Consider the following 11,046-nt stretch of genomic DNA (forward strand, 5'->3'; position numbering starts at 1 on the left):
AATAATAATAATAATAATAATAATAATAATTATTTAAATTAAATTAGTTGATATATATTTATTAGTTATTTATTATTAATATTTCCTCATGATATATTTTGGGTTAATACTGGTTTTCAAGTGCCTTAAAAGATAGATTTTGTATATTACCTCCTTCGAATTCAACATCCTCGCCAGATTGAGACCTAAAAGTAGCGATTGAAATTTAAATAACAATAATGAATGCAATAAGCATGATATTTCAAAACTTTTAATAATCATTAAAAAAATAATTAACTAATGTGATAAGTATCTATATATAGTTATAAAATTATTTTATATATAAAAATGTGAAATATAAAATATAATTTTTTATGTAGTTATATGTGTTAAGAGAGTTTATATATATTTTAATTCAAGATTAATAGAATATCAAGAGGGATCAAATTTTTAGAGACGTGATTTTTTTTTTTTAAATTTTGCATTTAAAAAAATGTTTATATCTTAAGAGATTTAATCTTTCTCTATGCTTCATCCAGTATATGTGCTAGGTTAATATGTATCTATGTTGGTTCTATATACACACATACCATGCATTAACTCTATACATCTGTGTTGGTTCTATATACACACATACAAACACACACACCATGTATTAACTCTATAAAGGAATTGATTCTTTTAGAGTGGACAAATTAGAGAAATCAACTTATAAGGTAATTTTTACTTATTGTTCCAGTTTTAAAATTTGGGATGAAAAACTTTAGGAGCTTTTTTGAAGCCTTAAATGACTACTTTTTTTCACTCACCTTTTATTGAAATACATTCCATAATAGATATCTTTACAACTGTACAAGAATCACCTCAATCAGATCACATATGAGGTTGTAGGAGGTTGAACTATCATGATTGACCACCATATTTGAGAGGATGCCACTTGAACCATGGTTCCTCATGGAAAATGGGTTGGCCATGTCAGAACTATGAAGGCTCTAGAATGGTTGAGTTGTAACTCATATTGAAGGTGAATCAATGAAATTGGCTAAAGAGATATCTTAGTTCAGTGCATTGTGTTCCATAGTTGAGTAGAGTAGGTGAGCAAGAAAAAATAGAGAGGGTTTGTGTTATGTAGTAGTTGGCCGCAAGTTTGACTCCCTTGTATTTACACCAATTCCATTCAAAGAAAGAGAGAGAAAGAGAGAGCAACAACACCTTCCCCTTGGATTTTCTCTCAATAGGGCTTACGAGGTCACATCTTGTGTTATTGAGGTTTTGTCAGTTATTGTTTCATATAAAATGTTCAAACAAATACATATCTCTCATATTCTAAAAAAAATTTCTCTCTATGCACATATATATAGTATGTCAATAATCCCTCTTCTCTCTATATATAACATAGTTGTAGATATTGAAATATTTTAGTTGTGGTCCACATTAATTTCTTTCTCTTTGATATTTTATTTAAAATGGTTATTGAAATATTATTTTTCTCTTAGTTTGAAATATTTTTTTTATGGTATAATATTTTGAGTAATTGACATAAATGTTATTATCTTTTCTAGACTGATTCAATTTTAAGATATGGCATGGAGCTCATAATAAGTATTTCATTACTTCAAACCTTGTTGTCGAATAATGTTTTGATGACCAAAACACTTATATATAATATATAATTAATTCTCAAATTATATATAAATAATAATAAATTATATTTTCGCCAAGAAAACTTTGGATTGATGGTGCCAGTGGGTACTTACCTACCAAAAAAATAATACATTATATTTTCATATTATTTAAAAAATATAAATAATGATGAGTATGAAATTTAATCATATTATTTAAAAAATATAAATAATGATGAGTATGAAATTTAATTATCATTAAAATTTATGTTCAAAGAAAAATTAAAAGTGAAAATAACATAAAAAGGTTCATTCCAACTAGTTTCAGTTTTATGAGAGAGATTGAAAATAGAAGCCCCACATATATAAATAACTGTATAAAAAGATGTCAAACTCGCATCTTTACATTTGTAATATTTGCACAGTCACATTTGCGTTTGTGATATTTGCATGAAGTGAAATGCATAGTCTAACAACTTTGAAAACATACATTTCCTGTATCACATTTTTATTTTACTGGCAACAGGATATTTTCATTTTACAGGTAATAGGAATTGACAAGTAAGCATGCAGAAGATAATGGAGTAAGGTAAGCCTACAATGACTGGAAGTTGGAAAAAACAAAACAAAATGCGTTACATCTTCATGGATGGATGGCTTCTACTTTTATTCAAACTAGAGGCCCACAGACGAACAACTGGGCCAGTCCACTCATTCTTCATCACTCCACTGTCCAGGCTATGGCCACAGGACTGCGAACAACTTGCGTTCCGCCCTTCACGCATTTCCACAATATTTGACCGAAGGCTTGGCGTCCTTTAGGTTTGTGGTCAGCTGCAATTTTGCTTTCAAATGTCACTGTATAAGTCGCCTTCTGGTTTTGCTTTTCGAAGGCGAGCGTCGTTGGCTGCACGGTTATATTTACGTTTTCAGGGCTCTCGACTGCCATTTCATATACAGACGGTGCTCCTCCAACGTTCGTCACGGTTCTCCTCGTAACACGAACCAAACTACGCGGCTTAAACACCACGGAGAATGATGGGTAGTTGAGATCTCCTGGCGCGGAGAGTAATTTGGGGCAGGATGTTGCCTGCCTTGTCAGAATATGAATTTGCTTTGCTGTGTAATTTAGGGTACACAGAAAGCTAACGTAGTCGTCCATTCCAAGATCATAGAGGAGACCGGGATCCAAGGCAGCATTGGGATTCACATGACCCGCGCCCATTGCAAAGGCATTTGCAGGTAAAGCGGTGAATGAGTCGCTTATAGGGCTTTTGCGGTTGTCGAATAGCACGGAAGATGTCATGAGAGCCGATTTTATTGCAGCGGGTGTCCATGCCGGATGAGCAGCGCGTATAAGCGCCGCGATGCCGGTCACATGAGGGCAAGACATCGAAGTCCCAGAGATTATGTTGAAATCTACTCTTTCCTTGTCGGTGTACGTTGGCCCCACGTGCCCTGTCCACGCCGCCAATATGTTGACTCCCGGAGCAATCAGGTCCGGTTTAAGGATCTCCGGAACGACGGTATTCGGCCCTCTGGACGAAAATGCTGTTACGACCGGAGCTCGTGCTTTACCAATTACAGTCAGCCCCTCCAATTTAATAGTTGCCATAGGATTTGTGCTCGTGTTTATATAAGCTTTTATGTATTCCCCGGCCTTGGGACCCACCATGGTCGCCGGGAACAGATTATGACTGGTCGGCGAATAGTCTCCATCTTCATCCTGATTAACCAGAATCATCCCCGCACCGCCGGCTCGTCGCACGACCAGTCCCTTTTCTATAATATCGACTTGTCCAAGATCACAGAGTACAATTTTTCCACGGATCATATCGGGATGAAGGCTTCCATCAATGCAGAAGTTTGCATACTTCTTACTCGACGCTGTTTTCCCGTATACCAAAGGCAATTGCTCGTTGGCCAGAGACAAGTCTTTGTTGAGGGCGAAGCCCATGTAGCTTTTGCCGTTGCCAAGCACGACGGGAGCCGGGAACTCTCTGTCGATGGTGCTGGCGCCTACGGTGGTTATCCATGGCGCCGTGTTGAAAATCTCATAAGGCCCTGAATTACCGGCCGAACACGAGACAAAAACACCCTTCTCAGTCGCTCCCAGAGCTCCAATTGCTATAATATCATCATAATAAGCGGCATCACTAACGATGCCGAGCGATATGGATAGCATGTCGACTCCGTCCGAAACAGCCGCCTCCATTCCCGCAAGCACATCTGAAGTTACGCAGTCAAACGCCCAACAGACTTTATAGACGGCCAATCGAGCTTTGGTAGCCATGCCTCTAGCCGTCCCTGGGGCGAAACCAAGAAAGCTGGAAGCAGGCACCTCCGACCCGGCCGCAGTAGAGGAAGTGTGCGTACCATGTCCTTCGGCATCCCGAGGAGATCTGTAATCGTCTTTTCCGTGGACACGACCGTACTGGGCTTCATATCCTTTGACAAAGTAACGGGCTCCAATGAGTTTTTTATTACAGTGGGACGCATTGAAGTCGGAACCCACTTCACACTCTCCCTTCCATTTCGCGGGCGCGGGAGTACTTAGGCCATGATCGCTGAAGCTCTTGCTCTCGGGCCATATTCCTGTATCCACCACGCCCACGATGACATCATCACCGTAATGCGACAATGGCCATAGACCATCAGTAGAGCTCAACCCCAGAAAGTCCGGGGTCCGAGTAGTATGAAGCCTACCGACAGAGTCCGGCAATACAGCCAAGCATCCATCCATATTCAGCATAGCTTGAGCGCCTGTGCTGGTCAGCTTGGCAGAAAAGCCATGCATCACCGTATCGTACATGTATAGCATAGCAGTGGGATCCGATTTGGATCCTGAAACCCGGTCTATCATTGAAGCGTACCAGTGTTGGTGGAGGCTGAAATGATGGGGTTTCATGGATTTATCCATGTAAACAATATACGATTTGATCTCCTCATCCTCACTAGACGTAGCCAACGCCTGTGAAGGCAACACTAAACTAATGATCACCAAAACAATTGCGCAGTTACAAGCCTTAATAATCTCCATATCACTAGCAGCGATATGATACAGCAAAATGACAGCAATGAAATTACGCACAAAGAGGGACTCAATCCCTGGAGCTCATTCCTTGCCGAGAATTCATGCGATGCATGTCCAAAATTTATAGGAAAGAGCGTGTATAATATTCCATGTAAATTCCATGTAATTGAGAAATGCTGTTGAATCATGCTTCCTGCTTGACAAAAGAAAATGAGAACGCGTTTACATAAAGAGATGATGGGATATCTCGCTGTCAGTTGCATTCAACTGAGAGAAACATGATGTGGAATATTTGGTCGGAGAACAACTACATTGGTTTTTAATGGATACAGGGTTTTAGATGCCATTTTTAGTCAATATCTCGTGTTCGAGGATACTGGGTTTTAGATGCCATTTTTAGTCAGTAAAATTTCCACGACCTTAACAGGGGAAGAGCCGTGGGACATTAAATTGGGCTCGCGTTCGGATCATGTTTTAGGCTTTAGCAGAGGATAAGGTGGGAAAAGTTCAAAATATTTAGGATTATTTTATTTTATTCTAATTTTTTATTGATATTATTATTTTAGAATTTTTATATATTTATTTTATTAATTCAATTTAGACCTTTTAATTTGTGGCGGTATTTATACGAAATGTCTCGTCTATTTTTAAATTAATAAAATATAAAATTTTATTTATATAAATATATTTTTAGGGTAATGTAATTTAAATAGATAGTAAATTTAAGTAAATAGTAAAATGGAGAATTTTTGGAAAATCATTTTTAAAATTGATGGTGAAAATTACACCAAATACAAATTATATAAGTGGAAAAAATTTAATATGATTTTTGAGTTTTTAATTCCATTTTTTTATGTGAGATGTTTTATTTAGAGACAATAAAATATTCAATTTTAAATGAAGTTTTTTTTATGAGTGTAGTTATGTTTAGAGATTTGAGTTTATATAAAAGGGAAATGAATTAAGGACTTGAATGCATATAATTAGGAAAATAAATTATTCACTAAATCATTTAAACTAATATTTTTTAACAATAAAAAATTAATAACAATATTATTATATCATTTTTATTAGTTTAAATATATAAAATTTGATAAATAACAAATCTCATATAATCAAATTTAATATGGTTATGTATAAAAAATTTAACGAAAAATAATTTTAATAAAATATATAAAATTTGATCTCATATAATCAAATTTAATATGGTTATGTATAAAAAATTTAACGAAAAATAATTTTAATAAAAAATATAAAATTTGATAAATAACAAATCTCATATAATCAAATTTAATATGGTTATGTATAAAAAATTTAACGAAAAATAATTTTAATATGGTTATGTATAAAAAATTTAATGAAAAATAATTTTATAAAAAATGTTTTTTCATGAAATTTGATAAACAACATATTCCATAAATTAATATGCATGGTGAAAATATTATTATATAATGAGACTTTTTTAAATAAAAAATTAGAATAAATTTCAAGATGAATGGGAAAATAATCCATCCGTTTATAAAATAGTGAACAGTGTCATTATTTAAATACTTCATAAAATAATTTTTATTTTTCATGTGTAATTTTTACTCTCAAATATTTTTTATTAAATTTTAATGAATAATATAATAAAAACTAAACCTCATATAAATAACTATTTTAAATTATTTTTATTTTCTATAATATAATTCTTATCTTAAAGATATTCGGGATGCTGGGAAGAGTTCGCTGGGATGGACCGCACGCGTAAGGGTTTGGGCTAGGGTTACCTACGCGTTTTCTCCTGCGAACCATCGATCTAGGGCTCGATAACCTCCTGCTTAGCTCCTTTCCGCTGCGGTCACGAGCCTGGAACCTACTGCTGCAGCATTCCCGTTGTTACCTCGACTGTCTCTTTCGGTGCGGTCATCGTGTCAGACATGGATGCCTCGGAGCTGGATGCGGTGGATTATTCGGCGGATCCATCGCCGGATAAGGTTATTTTTGGGCAACCCTGTTTCGGATCCCGTTCGCAGTTTTTGCCCTCATCATCGTCAACAGGACCTGGGCTCCATCCTTATCTCTCATCCGAAGCGCCCATTGTTTATCGCAACAACCCTACATCTGCCGGAGCTTATTCATCTGCGTCGCTGCCCTTCGAGGTTCCCCCACTCTCACCTGGTTCTTTACAGTTTCTGGCCTCTAATACACCTCCATCGCCCTCTTTCGACCCACTAGCTCCGCCTCTTCTATCGGTTCCTAACCTCCCGCCGATTGTAAACCCTACATCTCTCCCATCTGTTTCTGGTTTACGCCCTTCAGGTTGTTTTGAAACCCCTGCGGTCACTACTCGACCTGCTCCGCCCCCATCCAGGGAAGGCATCACCAACCCTCTGGTCGATCACCCATCGGCCCCTCGGTCCGGCAAGAGGAAGGTTCACTGTGTGCGCGCTACATCGAGGGATATATCAATTAAATTTGACGAATCGAAGCCGCTTGGGGAATATATGGACATTGCTAACACAGTCCTGGTAGGGCACGTCAGGGGCCGAACTTACTCGCGACAGAGACTCATATTATGGGTCAAGGAGATTTGGGGCGGCGTATTATTTGATCTTCCTGAGGTTCACGTTCTTCCCAGAGGCTGGTTCTCACTCAAATTTTCCAAGGAGAGTCAGACCGATTTGGTGCTGGGGCGCTACTGGCATATTGAAATGGCCCCGGTTCTCCTTAAGCGCTGGAGCCCTCTCTTCGAACCGGAGCGGGAACAACTTGGTGCTGGGCCGATCTGGGTCCGTCTCCCGGGCCTTCCTTTACCATTCTGGGCCGAAGAAGTGTTTATTCAGGTCGGCAATGCCCTCGGGACCTATTTAGACTTCGATCGCACATTTGTGGAATCAGGAAGCCGAACACTTGCTCGGATTTTGGTACATCTGGACACCCGGGAAGGACTCGAGGAGCAAGTCACACTTCAATGGGGCAGATGCATCAGGGTTCAGCTCTTGGACTACGAAGGAGTCCCCTTCCGCTGCAGACGATGTCATAAAGTAGGACATCTCGCTAAAGATTGCCCTCTCAACAAGAAAGCGGACGACACTCCGAAGCACACCCCGACCTCATCCAGGATGGCATCTCCAAACACTTCTCGGCCACCATCTGCTGGTCCTTCCCCCTCGGCTTCAGCATTCATGGATGCATCTGGACTCCGGCGACCATCGCCTCCTATCACTCGGGCACGATCGGCGGCTGAAGCGGGTATGTCCTCTGAGATCTCTTTTTCACATGTTCATTCATCGATTGATGTCATTGAATCCACATCTCCTGCTTCTATGATTCAATGCCCCCTCAGATCTGCTCCCTCTACTTCCGCGGATCTTATCACCACCACTCATCCCCACAAGGACTGCCCCATCCCGCATCCGACTTCCCCTCCTCACCCATATTTTCTTCGTCCTCGAAACCCTGCTAAGGATCCCCCTATTAAGCTCTCCGGGTTGGGCATTGTTGTTTCTGAAGGGGGGGGTACGAGTACCAGAGGGAGAAAATCCCACCTCTCTAAAGCCATTAAGATTGCTGGGGCAGAGGTGGTCTCTGGCAGGCAATCGACCATAGATGGGGTCCTTAGAGCAGGGCACACCCCGAGAGGTGTTCCCCCATGAAGAGCCTCTCATTTAATTGTAGAGGACTGGCTAGTTCCTCCAAGAAACTAGCCTTGAAGAGGCTCATTGAATCAGAGCCCTGTGATATTATCATGTTACAAGAAACACTCTGTTCAGCTGATCAGTGTTCACATGTCCTGCTGTCTTTGGTTCCTGGATGGATTATCTCTGCAAATGATGCCATTGGTCGCTCCGGGGGGCTAGCTATTGGGATAAACCCCCGTACCATTAAACTGAATGCCAGTTGGGGGGGGGGGCTGGATTTATTGGACTGGATATCTTCTCGGCCGACCTTGGCATGGACCTTAGAATTGTCAATATCTATGCTCCGTGCTCCCAGCGAGAAGCTTTCTGGCAGAACATTCTTCACCTCCCTCTGCTGAATGAAGAACATGTCATTATAGGAGGTGACCTAAACTTCTCGTTAGGCTTCAGGGAATCCTGGGGCTCGGATGCTCAAATTGACCCCATCACAGACTTCATGCTCAACCTGCTAGAGCAATCTAACTTTATAGATATCCCTATGCAGCGTCCCCTCCCTACCTGGAGGAATAGAAGAGTAGGGGAAGCTGCTCTGGCCCGCAGACTTGACAGATTCCTTCTCAAAGGGCCTCTCATCCAGCGTGTGCATCTGTATCGTCAATGGGTTGGCTCGGGGGGGCAATCGGACCATAACCCCATTTATCTTGAGATTCAGGGGCCTACCAAGAAACCCAAAGCTCCTTTCAAATTCAACCACACCTGGCTGAAGGATCCCTCATACATCAAGCTGGTTCAGGATTATTGGACAGCCCATCCTATCAATGACCATGAATCATATGCTAAGAGTTTCTGCAGGAACCTCGCAGAACTAAAGCATATTTCCATCCTGTGGGCCAAGGCAAAACTGGAGAGGGAAAATATACAGCTCACCCAAATTGAGGCTGATATTTGTACCCTTACAGACGATCGGGGTTTGGGATTCATCTCCATGGCCGACAAGAGCAGGCTAATTGATTTGGAAGGTCAAAAAGCCAGGATCCTCAAAGAGAGGGAGGAATCTATCCGTTTAAGAAGTAGAGCACTATGGATTCAAGCTGGGGACGACAACACAAAGTTTTTCCATAGCTATGCTAAGAGCAGGAAGGTGTCTAATACAATCTGGAAGCTCCCCTCTCCAAATGGTGAGTTTGCAGACAATTTTCAAAAACTTGCTCACCTGGGTACCACCCACTTCAGGAATTTGTATAAGAGTCCACGGGAAGTCAGCCTCCTGGACATCATCAATGTGGCAAATCACTTCCCTAGATTCGTGGAGGAAGATGATGTGGCGGATCTCACCGGCCCTGTTACAGCTGATGAACTTGAAGGGGTATTGAAGTGGTTCAAGAAAGACAAAAGCCCCGGCCCAGATGGTTGGACCATTGAATTCTATCTTGCCTTTTATGAGGTCCTGGGGCAGGATCTGCTGAGGGTGGTGGAGGAGAGCCGCACTACTGGATCTATTTATCATGCTATCAACTCCACTTTCATTGCCCTCATCCCCAAATCTGATACTCCGGAATCCTTTGATGAATATCGTCCCATATCTCTGTGCAACTGCTTGTACAAGATCATCTCCAAGACCATTGCAAATCGACTCAGACCTATCCTCTCCAGGTCCATTGCTCCACAGCAATTTGCTTTCCTAGACTCTAGACAGATTCATGAGGCCATAGGGCTTGCTCAAGAGGCCCTACACTCCATCTGGTCCAAAAATCTGAAAGCCATCCTCCTCAAAATCGATCTCTCCAAAGCCTTCGATCGTGTCAGCTGGCTTTATCTTAAGATGATTCTGATCCATCTGGGGTTCCCACACTCCTATATCACCTGGATAATGGCTTGTATCACCTCCCCCTCGTTCAGTGTCCTCATCAATGGCTCGGCATCTACATTTTTTCACTCTGAAAGAGGTCTGCGACAGGGCTGCCCTCTATCACCTCTACTCTTTCTCTTAGTCATGGAAGGACTCAGTCGACTCATGGAAGCTGCAAAGAGGGATGGGGATATTGGTGGGCTTGGCATATCTGATTTGTGCTACCTTACACATCTACTATTTGTAGATGATGTACTTATTCTACTTGATGGCAGTGTCAGAGACTCCCGGAATTTCTTGAAAATCCTGCAAAGATTTTCTGCTGCCACAGGTATGATGCCTAACCAGACGAAATCCACCATCACATGTGCACGCACCTCGGTACAAGAAACTCGGACTGCCCTTCAGGCTTTTCCATTCTCGGTGCACTCATTGGATAGAGGCCTTAAATACCTAGGTTTCAATTTGAAGCCTACTTGCCAAAGGATTGCTGACTGGGTCTGGTTGGTTGCTAAACTGGAAAAGAGGCTATTGGGTTGGAGCCACAGATACCTATCTAGAGCTGGCAGACTGGTGCTCATCAAATCCGTGCTAGAAGCTACTCCAGTCTTCTGGATGGCACTAGCCTGGATACCTAGGAACATCCTGGGGAGGATACAGCAGCTTTGCAACCGTTACCTTTGGAATGGGAGTCAGGAGAAACGAACTTTTGCTTGGATCAGCTGGAAGAAAATATCACTACCTAAGAAATGGGGTGGATGGGGCCTAAAGGAGCTCCCAGACTTCGCCAAAGCATTAGCAGCCAAGATGGGATGGACCCTGCTCACTAGGCAAAATCTGTGGACTCATGTTACCTACCACAAATACATTTGGCCGCGAAATATTATGGATTGGGCCCGACTTCCATCCTGGTCTGCGAAGGGAGGCTCATCTGTATGG

At 41.3% G+C, this 11,046-nt stretch overlaps 1 pseudogene; it reads right to left on the bottom strand.

Annotated features, from left to right (window-relative positions):
- Positions 1 to 1,980: 1,980 nt before the first annotated feature.
- On the bottom strand, positions 1,981 to 4,719 carry LOC149231059 (subtilisin-like protease SBT1.7 pseudogene; annotated as a pseudogene).
- Between the last annotated feature and the right edge of the window lie 6,327 nt (positions 4,720 to 11,046).

This window comes from Pinus tabuliformis, chromosome J (assembly GCF_031772625.1).
Source record: "Pinus tabuliformis cultivar Carrire ecotype Pingquan chromosome J, CPIR1, whole genome shotgun sequence".
Taxonomy (NCBI): domain Eukaryota; kingdom Viridiplantae; phylum Streptophyta; class Pinopsida; order Pinales; family Pinaceae; genus Pinus; species Pinus tabuliformis.